At 39.0% G+C, this 19265-nt stretch overlaps 1 protein-coding gene across 2 annotated transcripts in view; it reads right to left on the bottom strand.

Moving 5' to 3' along the window:
• The window catches only part of LOC139727910 (tetraspanin-6-like), a 74949-nt gene extending 61570 nt beyond the window's left edge, over nucleotides 1–13379 (bottom strand). Inside the window, exon 1 of one of the 2 annotated variants that reach the window (XM_071638880.1) lies at nucleotides 13195–13379. The gene's annotated coding sequence lies outside the window, so the exon portion shown is untranslated. Of the gene's footprint in view, nucleotides 1–5919; nucleotides 6029–13194 lie in introns of those variants that run through there. The other variant, XM_071638881.1, reaches the window with a different exon arrangement.
• Between the last annotated feature and the right edge of the window lie 5886 nt (nucleotides 13380–19265).

Genomic DNA, 19265 nt, shown 5'->3' with positions numbered 1-19265 from the left:
GTGTAAACAGAAAGTGGGCTAAGGATAGTCCCGTACCAACGGTGGGGCTAAGGCCCCCCCTTAGCCCCACCGTTGGTCCGGGGCTAAGCAAAAATTTACAAGTGTAAAAAGCCCTTATGGGTGCCATCTTACACCTACTTGAAAAGCTTTGCATCCACTATCCCTACAAATGACTTCTGGTAAGTTTGATTGAAATTATAGTCCATAGGTTTTGAAAGAAGGAGACAAAAATGTTGATTTTTATACAGATATTGCTCGATGCAAAATGGATGATTCATGGACAAAAAGTGATTGTAACAAAACTCACATGAGCCCTTGGCTCATATGATATAGTATGAATAAAGTTTATAGAGAGATACGATCAAACCATGATACTTTAGCAACTGTTTTAGAGGGAATAGCATGTGCCATGTGTTACTCCTATGGGGAATATGGACAATTTATATCTCAGAATCAAAGGGTTGGCCTTGTGCGTGACAAACCTCATGTGTCAGTTGCATACATTTAATCAGAGATGACAGGTTTTATCAGAACTCCATCTACCTGTAAGTATTAAAAGACCTGGAATGCACATATATCCTTATTAGAGTCCAATCATCAGTGCTACATCAACTGTCAATAAAGCAATGGCACTGTCCGGGGTCCATTAAAACTGATCAGGTACATCTTGGCTTCTCATGCGTGCAGTCACAGTATCAACTTCACTGTACATTGAGGAGAATCGCCATCTCTGAACGAATTTTGACCTTTCCCCATCTTAATCCTTTCTTGGATAGATCAGCTGAGGGGGGATTTATGAAGTCAGGGATGACCTGTTTTGAAATGTCATTCATATTGGGCTTAAAGCTCCTTGAAATCTCCACAAAAGGTCAGGTATGTGAAAGGAAAGCACCCAGCTCCCCTTCCTTTAACTTAGGTAAGGGACTATAGGCTGGCCAACACAGACTCTTGTTGATAATACCAGGGAATCTCCCTGATGATACAAACTGCCCATCAACATCATAAAGTGCAAGTACATTTCATCTTTCAGTCCTCTGTCAAAATACTCTGGAAACCAGCTCTCTAAATGGTAGAAGTTGCAGAAACCTGACGTGAGTCAACACAATGCAGCAGTTAACCTTGAAATACAAAAACTGTAATTTGATATCACAGTTTTGACAGCAATTTTAGGGTGCATTTTTTAATCTACAAATTTTCTGATGCATAATCCCCATTAGAAATATGTTTGAAATATGTTTGAGGCATATTTTGGCAATATATATATATATATATATATATATATATATACAAATGCAACTACCTTTTCATTTGTGGTTAGAAATACTGATCTGGAAGGGCAATTTGAAATGTGTTTGTGCCACAAAAACCTAAATAGGCCTACATGAAGAAGATGAACAAAAAGCTATTTGAAAGAATGTGTTCATATTGCATGCCTTAGTTGACCACTAATTCCTGGGTAAAATGACGCAAAGCCGCTGCTTTCTGTAACAACTCCCAAATCGTGATCATAAATGCAGTATCCCGAGAAACCTACTTCTAATCACATTCATTAATGCCTTTTGAAAAGTGTTTTGAAACATAGTTCTATCTTTCTACTTAAATGCAGCCTAACTTTTCAGGCCAATGGTATTTACCATAGAAATCCAGTGAATAATCCCATAGTAAACTGTACATTGCTGCAACCAGAAAAGTGGCCCTTCTTAGACAAAAAGAGTGTTAATTCTTTTCAACCCCATTTGTCCACACACAAAACATATTACCAAAACAAATAATAAGCATGACAATTATTCCTTTTCAATAGTACTAAGAATTTACTACAATGTTAATCAGTCTGAGGGAAGCAGGGTAAATTTTACAGTATTTTGCATGGATTAAGACATACTATTGATATGACGTCCATTTCATTCTTTATTTCTGAGGTACAATTTCAATTCCTACCAAAGATTTACAAATGGCAGGAAACATGGTATTGGTCTCATATTGTTCTTACATTGTAAACAGCCATAACCTTTGACCTTTCACAAACAAATTAACCCACTGAGGACGAGTCCCGAGCATACTTGGGCAAGTATCTGTGGGAAATGCGTGTTTTAGCAAAATCAGCCCGTCGTCAATGGGTTTAATTAAGGGAAAAACAAAAACAAAAACAAAAACAAAATGAAATCTACTTTTTTTGAAAGGTTCAAGTCAATACAATATCAGAGACTGGTAGCATATAAAACCTACCACACATCTCATAGTTTTCAAACTGGAAAAAACTTATAAGCAGTGCCTTTAATCCATACCAAGGTTCTCATAAAACTTTTCATGCTTGTTGTCCCCTGTTTGGCCTGAGAAAAGCCCCCTGTTTGTAAGGAGTCTCTTCAAGGTAGATCAATCCACCCCTTTTACTGAGGAAGGAAAGAACAAGAGGTAATTTCTAGCTCTTTCCAGAGGATATCACATTACTCCTCGCCAAACTCTGGTCTGGAAAAGGAATTGTATCCCAGTCTGAACGGAAACTGGGTGATTTGGGTAGGTTTAACCTTGACCTTAATACCCCCCCAGTCCAAAACTACCATGACAATGATCGGCCTTTTCCCTGAGTGTTTTCACACTAACGAACAAATTCGTTTGGAACTGCATTTCTGAAAATCCTTTTCAAAAATCATTTCTAAACATAATATGTCACAGAGCAGTAGTGAATTTTCAGCCAAAAAACCAAACAAAATTCCATACAATACTTGTCACAAACTTAATGGTCTGTCATTCAAATGCATGACTCTTAATGAGCTCTCATGCTAGATTGTTTGTACAATTGAAGTAAGTCTTGGATTATTGGTTGGATCATAAATAATTTCTGTGAGTTCAGTATTAGTCTGAAACAGGAAGTCTGCTACACATCAAAAACTACTTTTCAGTACTATTGACTTTTTACATCTCAGGGCAGTCAAGGGATTAAAAAAAAAATGATGCCAAAAAGTGTAAGCTTGAAGATGCAAATTTCACAAATTTTCAAAATCTGACAAGTGATCACTGACAATTGTACAACAGTAGATAATGCACTGTTTCAGGAATGTTCTCGAACATGTACACATTCTGTTATCTGCAGATTCTTGCTTCCTGCTTCCTCTGGGATATCTGGCTTCTTGCATCACTTCCTCTATCTCTAAATCTGTCTGTCTGTCTGTCTGTCTGTCTGTCTGTCTGTCTGTCTGTTTGTCTATCTATATACCTATCTATTTCACTCACAGATGAGAGCCCCTTCAAAAACAAGCATTCGTTATTCAGAGCGAATTTCTGATATTTTCTCTGCAGTCACTCAGTGTCTGCCATCATACCTGCTCCAAGTGTAAAGAAAAGGGGCACAGGAGAGGAGGGGCTGTGAACTTTGACCCGGTAGGCGTGTCAGAGAGTACATGTAAAATTAACATGTGGGACTATGAACAAAATTAGACAATGTCAGGCTGCCAGCACTCATTAGCAGTATAATGGATCCACATTAAGCTGGGCGGACTGCTCCAAGCGTCTCGCTGATAACGACCAATGACGTGACAAAGCAATCACGGGTGACATAGGATGAATGGGTTTACCATCTACGCTGCGCGAACTCCAGCAGGTTACGACAGCTTATAACGCCCAGCCGGCAGGGGGCGGCGGGGCCGGGATAATCAGGCGTGAGGAAGCAGGCATGAACTCATCAATCCAATTCCCTGGTACTCCTCCCTTTAAAACACACGACATGATTGCTTGGGAGCCCTTTCAGCTTTTCCCATGGTTGCAGAATAAACCCAGAAATGGAGTTGCCGGCGAAGAAACACCTAAAAAAAGACGGCATAGCTAAAACGTTTTTGGTAAGTGATAGCTACAAAATAACGAGGCAATCATAATATATGTCTGTAGAATTGTCAGATGTCCCTTTTGAGGGCATCTCAATGTAGCTATCTCTGTTATATGAAACACAAGACACTCTATACTCCATACTACAATGCAATATTCAACTGGTAGAGTTTTTCAGCAAAATTTGACTCAAAAGATTTCGACATTTTGAACAAAAGTAAAATGGAGCAAATAAACATCGTACATGTAAAACAAATTAAAAAAAGAAATAAATATCACAGTAACCCACATCTGTCAATATGTACCAATTAACTAGCTGAAGTTGCTTTATTTTTTCAAGTCACAAAATTCTACTGTTTCAGTAATAAGTTTTTAACATGACTTCCTTCCTTAGTTCAACTTCATTTCGCTATAGTCACTGAATACTGTAGTAGCCCCACTATGAAAAAAAAAATCCCTTACCTCTTACATTTTTGTCTCACTTCAAGAAATTATTCAGTGACCAGGTTCCTCTGATTAAGTAACTTAATTTGAGATCATTTCCTTTCTTGCTGGCATTTCCCTTTAACATGCTCATATCAATGTGCATTCCAAAATTCCTATAGATAAATAAAAAAGAAAGAAAAGAAACAAATCACTGACAAGGCTGTTGCTGCCCGGAAAAATGGTAAAATGAAGTCTTCCTGTAAACGGATTACATTGCTCCTGTTAAAAACCTGCCCGGCATAATTTGACTAGTTTGATTATTTCAGCATCACAAAACCCGTCTTCCGTCTGCTCCACAAGACATCTATCCGAGTGACTTATAAAATCCCATCGATCTTATTCACAGCTCACTGTGGAACAAGTCATCTCTGGCTGCTCCAGACATTATATCCTAGCTGAAATCTTGCCACACTTGACCTGATCTGTTATTGCTGCAAAAAAAATGGTAAAAAATTCATTCACAAAGACTGAGGATAGCTTGCTGGAGTGGAGGACTGTTCATAGAGAATGTCATCACAACAGAGATGATTGTCATAACTGCATTTTTTGTTTTGTTTTGTTGTTTTGACAGGGACCAATCCAAAGATTTTGATTTCAGTCCTGCCACCCCCCCCCCCCCACAATGGGGAGTGAATTCGTACAGGGGCCTTTCTCATACATGTAAAAAATACAAATTTACAGTGGCATTTCCTTACTTTACTTCCCTATTTCCATTAAGAGTACAATCAAGAATGGCAATACAAAAACAAAAGAAACTAATACTTCAGTATAAAAAGAAATCATATAACAATTCAAGAAATTGATAATACACTGCAGGCCAGAGATAAGAAAGAAGTATGATCAAAGTGAAATAGTTAATATCATAAACATAACTATCCAAGTCTCTCCTTCCTTGATTAACATACTTGTGATTTTATCAAGAGCATACATAATGTACGAATCCATTTGGCATTAATCATATACTCCTGTCATCAAAGGAGTCAGCATTTCATTATCTTTTCATGTTTTGTTATTGATTTTGCAGTTATCTTACACCCTTATACTGCTGACAGCTTTGATCCATAATTGTCCAGAGGGATAATACCAGCCTTACAAAATCAGTACTTGCTCTGCTTTTGGTCCATTTACTACATATACAGATAAGGATAGGAATTAGGATGTACCATTGTAGGATAATTACAAAAATTTTGAATAGTTTGAAAAGATATTGGACATGTATTTGGGTAGAGTTGGAGAAAGGGGTGTTTAATGCATACTGCACCATGTGACTGAGGTGTAGGCCAAATTACAGTAAGAACCACAGAGGAAACATAATTTTCACTACAAGCTCTTTCATGAAATGACACCGTCCAGATTATTTATCCATGTTTTATCAGCCTAAAAATTCATGTTTTACAAAGTGAATAAACAGGCTGTTTGAGATGGATGCTGAATGGAGGCGGGTATCCTAGCAACGGCACTGCCAAGGGTTTGACATGGTCTCTATGTGTGTGTATGAGAATCCAGTGTCTGGCAAGAGAAGGCTGAGGAGGAGGTTGGATCATTCCAGGCAAGACGGTTTGTAAGCATTACATGGCAAATCCAATTAAAGGCGAGCAGTGCGGACATGTTTACCAAGCAGCCAGCCCTCCGGAACCGCAGACTATCTTGCGACCGAGAGACGAGATTGCCTTGCGCGTCGTGTCATCGGCCAGAGATCTTCCTTGAAGTGACATTATATCCGTATTGTCCTCACCAGTCACTGATATCTTGTACAACGCTTCGTCTCTCCTCTGATGGCAGACGATACATTCGGCGTACAATGCACACGCATGTAGCGCAATGTTCACATCCATTATGGAGCTGCTTATGAACTCGTCGCCCCCTCTCAGTCCTGCATCTGCCTCGCAGGTGCACTCATGCTGGGAGTGCAAAATGTGCAGTTCACATACAGTTAATGTCATAGGATCACACTGTAAACATCTCTTTCCCCATCTCTCTCTCTCTTCATATATTCATCTCTCACCTTCTCTCTCTCTCTCTCTTGAGCTATCAATCTATCAATATCTTTCTCTCAATCTGTCTATCACTTTGTTGATGCACAAGTGTACATCTATCACCCTTTATCTCTTTCTCAATCTATCACTCTCTTTCTCCCTGTGTATCATCCATTATCTCCGTCTTTCAATCTATCCCTCTCACTCTGTGTATTACACTAATATATCTCACTACAATATATATATTACTCTATATCTCTGATCTGTATATACATCTCTCACAACATATATTACTCTATATCTCTCTGTATATACATCTCTCACAATATATATTATTCTATATCTCTCTGTATATACATCTCTCACAATATATTACTCTATATCTCTCTGCATATATTTACTTACTCTTCTATCTCTCTTACCTGTCTATGAATTCAATTCTTTTTTACACATATCTCTATCTGATGTTCATCTACTTCTCTCCCTTTCTCTTTATCTTTTCGTGGAAGTGACACCACATTTACTATCAAAACATCGTAGTGTAAATGTAATCATGGCATTAACGAATTATCTTCTTTTCTTTTTTTTTGTCATACGATCTCTGAGGCATTGTGCCCTCGTTTCTCACAAGTTAAAAAAAGAATGGGAGTACCAAAGACCAGATGTGGTGTATACAAAGCAGTAGGCAGAGTGACAGTACTAGGTAGCTCTATCCTGGGGGGTGTTTCATCAACGTTTGTCGGCGCTGACAACTGTCGGCGCTGACCAATTTCAGCAAAATCCTTGGTTTTTATTGGCTGAGATGCTCTGGTCACTGACTGCTACTATGGTGATACAAGTTGTCGGCGCCGACAAACGTTGATGAAACACCCCCCTGGGGGGGCGTTTCATCAACGGGTTCGTCGGAGTTTTCACCGACGAATTTGCTATCAGCCAATCAGACCAAGAATTTCATTAGCTTTTAACAGTTGTCGGTGTAAATCCTTGCGTCTGATTGGCTGATAGCAAATTCGTCGCTGAAAACCCCCGACGAACTCGTTGATGAAACGCCCCCCTGGTGTTTGAAATTGGGGATGATTTACTCAGGATGCATTTGCCAATCCAAAACACACATAAACAAAAATATACACAATCGCACATTCAAATTATATGTTTCATTACAATGACGCATACGATCTTTGACACCCCATCTTCAATGACTGATGTTGCCTAATGACTACATCTGTTATGCTAGCAGTTCATCAGCAACATCAACCAGCAGGCCTACTCTATTCCTTGCTCTATCTACCAATGATGTGAGCTTAGTGCAACCTAAATATATGTACCTCCACCAAGGAGGTTATCTTTTTGCCTGTGTTGTTTATGTGTACATGTCTAATTTTTTGGTGGTGATTTGGACCATGATGTGTATCCATGATTTTTTTTTGAAAGAATGCACCCACAATTGCATGACATATAATAGTAAACCTATGGCAGCAGCAGACTTTTGCTCTTTCAGAGCTCCTCTAGTTCCATATATGACTGGCCATGCCCACAAAGCATTAATTATCAATGTCTAACCACAATGAAGGAAAACAAAATGGCACACATAGCTGCTTCTTGCATACACAGAATTGTGCATGTGGGGCACTGTTGTTATGCAAAACCAGAATATTAGACCTTTTTTGTATCCTGACACTGGATTCCCCCCCCCCCCCCCTTAAAAGAATGGTGATTATGGTAGCATAGCTCTTAACCTGTTGAGGAGGGGCTGATTTTGCTACAACACGCATTTCCCATAAACACTTTCCCGAGTATTCTCGGAACTCATCCTCAATGGGTTAATTGCAGTCTACACTGATTTTTTTTTCCCAAAAAAAAATCCATGACCTCAAAAAGTCAAGTGCTTTCATACAGGCATTTTGTGCTACTGTGCCAGGTTGACAGTGTGCACTACTGCGGCAAAACTAATGTGTGCCCCTATTTACATGTAGCTTGTTACATCGTGTTTCATAGTCCTTACATTATTGACACAACCATCAAAACCATCAAGACCCGTCAATTATAAATGCAGTACGTATAAGTGCAGCTAATAGACTACGTTTCCAGCCAAGGTCAACATTCAGAGACAGCTAAGCACTGTAGCGTCAATCAAGATATTGGGAACCACAGCCATCGACAACAAAGAAAGATGATAATGATGAAAATGATCCGTTACAATGAATTCATACCCATGTGAATGAAAGATGATTATGAATTATATGCGAACACACACATTTGGTGCAAAACGGGAATTTTCGCTTCATTTACAAACAAGATGATTTATTCTTTCCCTTTTTTTTTTGGTGTATTTATACAATCAAAATCATTGTTTCTAGGGCTTTACATAGTCCCACTCCATGTATGTGTAATGCTGGTATGATACAATGTCATTTTACTTTTGGATCACTGCAGTTGTATGTTTGGACTCTCTGTTACAATGCGTGTCTCTCATAGTATGCATAAATACAACTGGGTTGAACACACTCTTCCCCAAACTGAATTTGCATCAAATCATCTTCATGAATGTAGCAATCACACACTATAACCTACTAATGTGGGATATATGATTTTGAAATCTTCTGGCAAAGAGACAGTTCAAACGACAAATTATAAGAAGTGTAAAGTCAGTTTCATTTTTTACAAAAAGCAGAAAAGTTTACATGAAACGATGACATTATCACTAATCACACATTATCTGGATTTGTGATTTTAATCACTGTGACTGATTTACAAAAGATATCTGAAAACCTCCATTTTCCTGGTTTTTAAGAAAATTCATTCTTGTGTCTATCTGACTTTTCTGTGTCAACCATAATGGAATGTGCATTTGAGTGCCTCTTAAAGAGATGGAGTCGGCCCTTTTCCTAAATTTTTCTTCCTGGATTTTCCTAATTTTGAATCTCTTGGGAGGCAACACCTTCCTTGAACACCCAAACAGACAGGTTTACACTCTCATCAGGGTCATACTTAAACACTGAGAAGAACTAGAACTATAGAATTATAGAAGAACTATACATGCCATACATTCAGCCGGTCTAATTTTTGCACAACAGGACTTCCTGACTAATTCGTGAGTGGTTAAATTTGTGATCGTGGAGTACCACTGTATCATCATGAACCCTGGGGGGGGGGGGGGGGGGGGGGGGCAGAACACTGATTATCTCTAAACCCCTGGAGACCAATGAGGTGAATTTCCAGGTATTATACCCTGTGAGTGTCTGCGTGTTCCTTTAAACTTTTCACACAGGCTTTAAACTTTTCACACAGGAAGTGTCATCACCAGCACCCTGTCAAACGGATAATTTGATTGGGGCGAGAGTTTTGCACTCATGATGAGTGTCTAGGGCGTGAGATGTTCTTTGATTATGACTTAACGATTATGCACAAGGCAACTGGTTTATGAGCCACCATCAAAGCCTCAACAGTAGAGCTTCCGGACAAAAACAAAAAACAAAAATCTCCAGGAAAAGAACAGAAGTGTCTGACTTTCTAACAATCGGGAGACAAATGAGTTGAGTGACTATGACACAAACATATAAGTTTCTGAGAAAGAGATAGAGAGAAAAAAAAAACTTTTAGAATTAAAGTTTGACGATCAAATTACTGAAAACAGTCTGCTGACTGAAATTTATATATTCATTCTACCTATTTAAAAACACAGTACAGGCAGATTTATTGCCCAACTAGTATCCTTAAATTGCAATTCAATACTACGTTCATAATTACAGCAATACTAGACAAACTGTGCAGGTTTCATCAAGACAGGACCGAGTGTTACCCAGTTTATGAAATATCACATATTTTCACCAAACAGCCATAAAAGGAAAATTTAACATAAAACGCAGACTACAGGAGTTTCTAATGTCATCACATCAGATCTCTGCCACTGGCTAAATACATATATATCAAATAAATTAAAAAATCACAAAAAGTATGATTTTGGTCTTCAAATTCAGTCACAACAAGCCCTTCTCATGAAAAGTCATCATTGTCAGGCTATTAGTATTAACGGACCACAATAATTTGATGTAAATTTCATTGATTTCATGTCAAAAAGGGCATTTAGTAAGGACTAGTGTACAAATCAAATGAAAAATAAAATGTGTGAGGTAACAACAGCATTATTTCTGCTGAGTATGTGGTTGGGAGTAATATCACTGATTGGCCAAAATATAGGAATCTTTAAAATTCTCCAAGTTGAAATGATACTTCAGGTGTTATCTCTTCATGAAACCTCAATCATTCCATTGGTCTGATTCTGGACCGTTCATTAAAGCCAGTTTATAGATGATGTGCTATTCGCTTAAGGCAGCAATGACCCTTTTCCATACATTTATGACTTTTCTCATTTCACGTTGGTAAACTGACTCCAAACCATTGAGAAGGAGCCACATACGGATCACCGAGAACAGAGCTCATCAAAAAATGCTTTCTGTAGAACAGCTGAAGAGAACGTCTTGAACAGAGGGTGGGGCGGCGATATCTTATAGGTCAGTTTTTAAAAAGATATTATTTTTGGTTTGCATATTATTTTTGATTAAATTTTATTTTCAGATATAAGTTTATATTTATGATTTATATTTTGTTATATTGGTGTATACTCTGTAATTACTGTGTAGATTTGTGTTATGAAAATTATTATGCGACACTTTACTCTGTTGATGTAGTGCAACAAATATTGACATTTTTGTTTGTTTTTATTTCAGTCATTTCTTATCATGTTAATATGATTTATGTTCATTGATTTACGGCCCCATTGAAAAACAGCTTTTGCTGATTGAGCTTTTTATCTGTGGTAAAATAGAATGAATGAAATGAAATGAATGAAACACTGTCCTAACATTCAACATTCATGAGCCTTCATTTTCAAAGTATCATCACCTACTAGCACCCATCAATCAATGGCAAATGTCAAAATGCATCCTTCAGCCTTTCTGTGCTCTGAGTTCCGATAAGCACGAAAAATTTCTTGCCGTTGCACACACTGTCCATAGTCCCTGCCACAAAAAGGCTTAAAGTGACCAAACCCTTACCAACATGAAAGGTTCCCCTTTTTTTCCCCAGTTGTTTCTAGAATTGCACAATCAGAACAAAATGAAAGTGAGACAGAATAAATCTGCCATGACAAATTTTGAAGTGAGCTTTAGACTTGCTTGCTTTGATTAATAGCGACATGCCTTAAAACTGGGCGTGCTATGTGTACAAGTGTAGGTTCAAGGACTGTGGGAACATACATGCATTGAATGTAAATGAGAACAAGAGAACGCAGAACCCTTAGTTGTACAATATGTACAAGCATTAATATAAATAGGCAATTCACTGTCATACTCTATGTAATTAAAATCATTCCAATAACAACACTCAGAAATGTTGATAGCTGATCAGGTATGAATGAACTGCTGCCAAGATCACTGCAGTCACTGCAGGGGGGTGGACCACCTCCCTGGTCACTGCTAATTTTTACTTGCTGTAAAGCACACCATGGTATTGGTGCCATGGAACTTTTTTGATTTTTTTTTTTTAATTTTAACTCTACAGATCCCTGCATTCAATGTGCCCCTATGGTAATTGCCATCTTCTTCTCTTGCGAAATGCTGTTCACAAAATTGGGGCTCATGACATTGCATAATTTCGCATCTCTGTGCTGACAATGACGGTTTGACCCTGAGAGAAAACCTGGAAGGTTCACGTCAACAAAAACCACAAACGCCTCTGAAAGAAATTGTCTGTGTCAACCAAGATGAAGTCATGGTCCCGTCATACTGTTGATTACTGAATTGACGGAAATTTTCAGAATTGCAACGAAAATACCCAAGAATTCCAAACACAATGGACCTTCAAGGAAGATATACATCTGCATAGAGTTATGCACAAATTCTAAATAATAATTTCATACCAACTACCATTACTATTTAACTAGTGCCCTTTCAATCTTTAGAAGGGTGGAGCATGCTGCTTTTGCGTAAAATTGATCATCTACAGTTGGATGAGACTTCAAGAGTTCATGAGGCCTTCTATTCTGCATCAGGGGGGGCATTTCATGAAGGGTTTCATCAGGTGTTTTTTTTTGGACAAACTGTTATAAGCTACTAAAATCCTTGTATCTGTTTGGCTGAGAGCAAATTTGTCAGACAAATTTCTTGCACAAAACGCTTCATAAAATGCCCCCTGATATTCTATACCAGCATAGGGTGATCACATGAAACATGTATCCAAGAAATAAATTATGTTCTTTAAAGTCATTTAAAACAAAAGAAGCACAACAGGATGAATTAAAAGTAGAGTGTAAAGAAAGTCTTGTATATTGACTCTACAGATAAATGCACTATTAATGTGTGTACACATATGAAATAAGTGTATGTGTTTGTGTGTGTGCATGTGTGTGTGATTGTGTACACAAAATAATGTGTATTTAAAAGTGTGGCAAAAAAAAGAGAAAAGCATCGCATGCATGGCATGTATACTATAGGAGGTTCTATAAAATGGAAAATGGGACCATCTAGGTCAGCATCACACACGTCTCTCTTCCAGCAAACCTAGATGAGTCATGACTTTCTGCCACTGAACCTGAGTAATCATACCACATAGAAAGATGGACGCTGTCATGTGTTCCCTGCGGCTCCTGTCTGTTTTGTTTCCCACATAATCTTGTATGCGCTCTCATGAGCTTGACTGATGCAAAGGATATACCATCGGGCATGCACATATTTTTTTTTAAAAACTAAATTTAGATTGAAGAATAATCTGAGAAATGCATCTTAAGAATTTTGTCTCTGGTGTAATGGTACAAATGTCTTCCTCCTTGTCCTGTTTTCAGAAGATTTCTGTTGCTACGCCCAGTTTCCTTTCACACACTTCATTCAGCTACTCCAAGATCTGGCAATGTACTCACCTCAAAACGGATATGGCAGATAGGAAACTCTTTGAGAGTGGGTTAATGTCAATCCGCAACGGCAGGTAAATTGATATTCCACACTCCAGCGAGCTTGCGGCCACACACTGCCGGTCCTCACAGCCTCCCCAGAGAAATCCACTTCCCACAGTCGGGTTCTATTCCTCGGTAGCGTGGCCGTACGTCTGTCCCTTTCCCCGGACGACGGCAAGGACTAGAATCTGCGAGGAGGTAAGAGGAGAGAGAAACGGGAGGAGGGGATGAGATTGTGGTTACAGCAGCGAGGGAAAGGCATCGGTCTTCATCAACTTCACCCTTGACGACGATGTGAGGGGGGAATAATAAAGGAAGAAGCGTTTACACACACACACGGCGGGGCGATGAATGCCGTAACACTTCCTCACATTTCATCGTGTGCACACTATGACTCACTTTGGGCCACGCCAGACAAACGACAAAATCTCTACACTGAGCTGAAATAATTCAATTCATTATCGCTTCTGTGTCTTCACAAAATCCTCTTGACAAGGAAAAACGCTCAGTAACATCAAAGAGTGCACAGCAAGAGATCAATCGTACAAAGTGTCAGCGAGTGATATCACACAATCCAGCTTTTGCTGCTATAACACAGAAAAAAAACACCCCCTCAAAAAAACCCCAAGAAAACATAGAATGACCGTCAAATATGCAATGAAATTCAAAAGTGTACATACATTATAAAACAAACTTGAAATGTACCAAAGGAGGACAGCAGCTGATGTTATTAAAAAGAGGTGAGAAATTCACGGAATGCACTCCCGCCTGGTGAGGAAATAGTGGCAAATTTTCCACGCTGTGATTCATACGGCGAACCAGCAAGCTGCACCGATGTGCGTCGTTAAAAACTGATTTCTTCCCTTCTTCTCGTCCTCTTCTCGGCACACGAGGGGGGAGAAGGCAAAGCAGTAGCCTCCACCGATTATGACGCCGCCGTGCGGGGAGTTGGCGAGTGTTGCAGAGGGCGAGCGTTTAGCTTTCTGCTGTTGCGCTGACGAGGTGCGTGCTATAATTAGTGTTGACAGTTAATGCGGCGGCCACCGAGTGAGAGGGACAGAATGAGACAGCGCAGGAGGGAAAGAGACGGGGAGAGAGATGGAGAGAGAGAGAGAGGGAGAAGGGAGAGAGGGGCAGACAGGCTAAGTGTAGGCAACATACCTGCGAGTGGGACATGGAGAATGCCCTGGGTGGAAGAATAGGGGAGTGGTGAAGACTGGGGCAAAGTATTACAACTGTACCTCTTCAAGGACTACCATCTTAAAGGAAATGTCCACTATGTAAATTACTCTACAGACTAGCATCTTAGGGGAAAGTCCACCCTATAAATTACTTAAGGGCTTCTATCTTAAAGGGAAAGTCTACTCTGTAAATTTGTGTGAATCGAAGTAGAAAAATCTGAGAAACAAGACAGTGAAATCTTACACAAATTTTGATCAACATGTAAGACAGTTTTGAACTTTGACAGTTGTGATAAAAAGGGGCGATTCCATAATGTCACAGGCAAGCTCAACCAATTTACTGCATATGGGAGGATAAGACATTCTTATTTTTCCATCAAGTAAATTTCAAATTGTTCATGCATCCCGAATATTATCATTGTGAATATTTTTCTGTAAGAGTCCTGTATGTTAAAATATCCAGATAGGAGAGGTCGGACTGTAGTACACTTATTGTGTCACCAAGATACAGGATTTGTGTAGCAGCAATTAGTGCAGCATGATTCACTGTTGTTAAAAGATTCTTGCTTTATCCATAATACTTGTGTTGATTTTCACCTTCAAATTCTTTATTGTAGACAAGTATTCCCATACACACTGCAAAACATGTATCAAGTTGACTCTAGAGGGCTTTTTACACTTGCAAATTTTTGCTTAGTCCCGGACCGCTAAGGGGGGCCTTAGCCCCACCGTTGGTACCGGACTTTCCTTAGCCCACTTTCTGTTTTTCCGAAAGTGGGCTAGCCCCACCGATAATCCCACACTATCTGGCCCTGCAAAATAGCAGGGTTAGCACCGCAACTGCGGTGCTAACCCCGCAATTGCGGTGCCAAGCAAGCGAGTGTAAACAGAACAATCAGAAACGAGGTAATAAAGTGCTGCCGGTGCGTGCGTGCGTGTACTTGTACAGTGCACAGCGTAATCATGAATATTCATGTGGTTTGGAAAGTACGGGGCTAAGAAATATGAGTGTAAAAAGATCAGTTTTCTCCTTCGCCCAGGACAAGAGCTTAGTACGGGATTTATTGGCAAGTGTAAAAAGCTGAAAAAATTGGCACGGGACTTCCACCTCTAAATCTCTTATCCAGAGTCTGTGTAATTCATGAACAGGTTTCATTTTTGAAAAGAGCTTCCAATTGTGTTGAAAATTTAAGCATGGTGTGTTCAAACACGAATAAGAGAATCCTTACTAGGCCTAAATGCTAACAGGAAATAACATTCCATACCTAACCATTGTCACAAATTCCAAGGCCAAGCTGTCAATCAAACACAAAAAACCTTGATATGTTCATTAAAGTGTGCTTCAGAGAGGTACAAACCATTAGAAGTGTGTTGCAATTATACGACTTAAAGGCATTATTTACCATTTGCAGATGAAACAAAAACCCTGATTTAGTGCTTCAAAATAGTTCTAAAATGTGAGTTAGGCATGGAAATAACCGCTGTAAACATTTTAATCAGGATAATCAATGTTAAGTATTGTTGAATATATACAAAAAAAAAAAATGAACAGGAGTTATGTGGGTAATAAAATTGTTTCTGGACTAAACCATCTACAGTTATGGTTTAATAAGAAACACAGTGATACCTCCGTATATTTTAAGTTTTACTGCAAAATTTTTATATGATAGGATGTTTTGTGATACAACTGACCTACACATATGCATCAAATGTGATAACTTGAAAACTTTAAAAATCACTGCTCTCAAAGGTAAACTGTACCTTTAAGCTAAACTCTACCTACTCACTCATATTTTGAAGGTCAATCCACTCATACTGCAAACGTGCACCCCAAATTGTCAAATATTCATTTAAAAAGTACCTATGGACCAACACTAACCAGACATGATTTGAAAAATATCACTGATAAAAGGGAATCAATGTGATTCAAATTTGCTTTCAAACTAACTTAAAAACCTTAATTAAACAGGTTTTTCGAACAAGTTCTCTTCAAAGTGTGAAACCTCCATCTGCGCCTTAAAGCACCAATCCCAACTGTGTGTTATCTGCATCTGACAGAAAGATCTCATTGAAGAGGAGGGTATAAGTTCATAAAGGGAGGGCGTTGGTTGCCAGTTGACAGGGAAGCCGTGATGTTGGTGGCAACAAGTGATCATGTTTAATACTGATATGTGAGGGTATAACATTTTTTATTTCTTTTTATTGATAGCAGTCGCAGCCTAGTGCTATAACAACTCGTTTGCCTAATAACATGCTGATAGACAAGCCTTGTGGAGCTAATTCTTTCAGGAAGAAACTCTACCTCAAAGGGGGACTTCAACTTGAAGGAAACTGGTGAAATCAATCTGGTAATAAATCATGAGTAAATTTGGGAGAAATTTGAGATTCAGGAGGAACCACAGTTTTAATGACCATTAGTTATCTGGGGATCTCAAGTTGCCAATTTGTGTCACCTGACCCTGCTGTCACATGCTTAAAAAATAATCTCATGCTCTGTATTCATATAATAATAATGATGATGATGATGATGATGATGATGATGATGATGATGATGATGATGATGATGATGATGATGATGATGATGATAATAATAATAATAATAATAATAATAATAATAATAATAATAATAATAACAATAATAATAATGATAACAACAACAACAACAACAACAATAACAATAACAGAGAGACTCTTGTACAGCACTCATCCTACCTAAAAAGATACTCATGTTGCTGTGGAACAGAATATTACATTACAACAGGGTATCATAGTACGTGTAGATACTGAAGTATGATTCTTCTTGATTTGACAATCATATGACAATCACAGCCAAAGTTCAGTGCCCTTTCCCTCACATTTCATCTACTTGGAATATATTCCAAGCCATCTGAACCAAAACTTATGGATACCGGTATTTGACAATAAAGTTAGGGCTCGCTCTATGATTTGTCTCCCGACAGAGAGAGGGAGGAACCCAGCCATTAGGGCCATTCTCATTGCAGGTGAAAACTCACGATATTAGAAAAATTGCGAAGTTACGGTGAAAGTTGCCTAGCAACTCTCACTAAACCATCGCCCGAAAAATCGCAAGACGGAGTGCGATTTTTCTAACTTCGAGCGAAACTTCGCATGGAGTTTTGCAATGAGAACGCACGCAGCAGAAATATCGCGATATTACTCACGTGACTTCAGTATCCGCTTGGACCCCAAACAAAGGCCGAGCGCGGAGCGGAGTAAACTGGGCATGCTCAGTACGTCATGAAAGATCGCGATTGTTGGTACCAGAGCTAACTTCGCGATGTTTACCTGCCAATGTGGACACAAAGGTAAAACATCGCAAGTTTTCATATCGCGATTTTTTGCAATGAGAATGGCCCTATTAGGTGAAATTACCAGATCATTTTTCTGTTGTGAGCATTCTCATTGAAAACTGTCAGAGCAACCTTTCCATGATGGTAAAAATATTACACAAAGATGTGTAATAATTTCCTGCTAATGTTTTGGGTGGTTTTTGACACAGTTGCATCGCAACTGTCAATATGTTACAGTTTTCCTGATCAGTATAAACCATCAGCCCTAATGAGACATGGGGCATACATTTGGATGGAGGGACATGCATCAGAGACAAATCAAGGACATCGTTTTTCTGACAGCCTTATTCACACGCAAGGAGGTGGAGACATAATTATAATTTCATTTATAAAGTGGTTAAAGGGAAATATTCTCATGACATGGATTCAACAGATGCAAAAAGCTCAGTTTATCTGTCTCTGAAATTCTGATGAAACCTTTGGGAAGTCTATAGCAGGTAAAATCATAATCCTGCCTGCACATCACAAGTTATAAAAAAAACCTCTTGTCATTCAGAGGATTTTACTGTGAAACACGATATTTTCGCAGCATGAAATTTTCGGGAATTGGAGCCGACGGCCTTTTTCACGGCATGAAATTTTCGCGAGTTGCCTGTAACATTCAGTGCATATAGTGTAGACAAGAACTTTCGCATGCATTTTTATTTCACGAATCTTCGCTCTCGCGAAATTCGAGAAATTAAAATGCATGTGAACATTCCTCATTTTACAGTACACACTTTTCAATGATCCCGAATGATAAAGTACACAAGATGCTATGAATAAGCAACAGCTTGACTTTAACAGACCACACGACTATGATACAGATGACAATTTAGTTGGATTTCTGGTTTTGTCACCATTCTCGATGCTGAGACAGCAGAATCGGGGCAGAAAACTTGGCTCTGGATATGCAATCAAGTCCGACAGACCCTGAGAATACATTTAGCTCTCTCTACCCTCTTAACCACGGTAACAGGTCAATGACGTAGCCCCTACCAATATTGCGACAGTGTGGTGGAAGAGCAAAGCAATGCTCACAGAGTTCTGTCATTAGTGTTCGCTCAAAATAATACTAAAACCTATGTATGTGAGACCATATACCATGGATGTCAATCTACGGCTTGAACATAAAGAAGTTAAAACTTTTCGGGCGATCACAATTACAGTTAGTGCACTTTGTCAATGTCACTTATGATGTCATCACGGCCTTCAGAAACACCGAAATCAAATCTAAATCTAATTTCCAAGAGTTTAGAACCCAGTCTAGAGCATCAGAAATGACTTGGCGATTTTGGCTGCACCCGGAAGGACACTCAATGAAGTGCAATGAGATGATCAAATACTACCCAAGGGACAGCCAGGCTTCAATCTTCAATAATTTGTGGTTAAGCACAAGACCCAATCACACACAAAATTTGCTGGTTTTCGGTCTGCCATGTAATTCTGTTTTAGATGGCTGTTCACACACACTGCACCTACGGGCTGTACATGTACGCAACATTCA

This window comes from Diadema antillarum, unplaced genomic scaffold (genome assembly GCF_040938485.1).
Source record: "Diadema antillarum isolate AM-2024a unplaced genomic scaffold, OU_Dant_1.0 seq00000160_RagTag, whole genome shotgun sequence".
NCBI lineage: Eukaryota > Metazoa > Echinodermata > Echinoidea > Diadematoida > Diadematidae > Diadema > Diadema antillarum.
The sequence above is the reverse complement of the archived record's forward strand: the minus strand, read 5'-3'. Positions and strand labels throughout refer to the sequence as shown.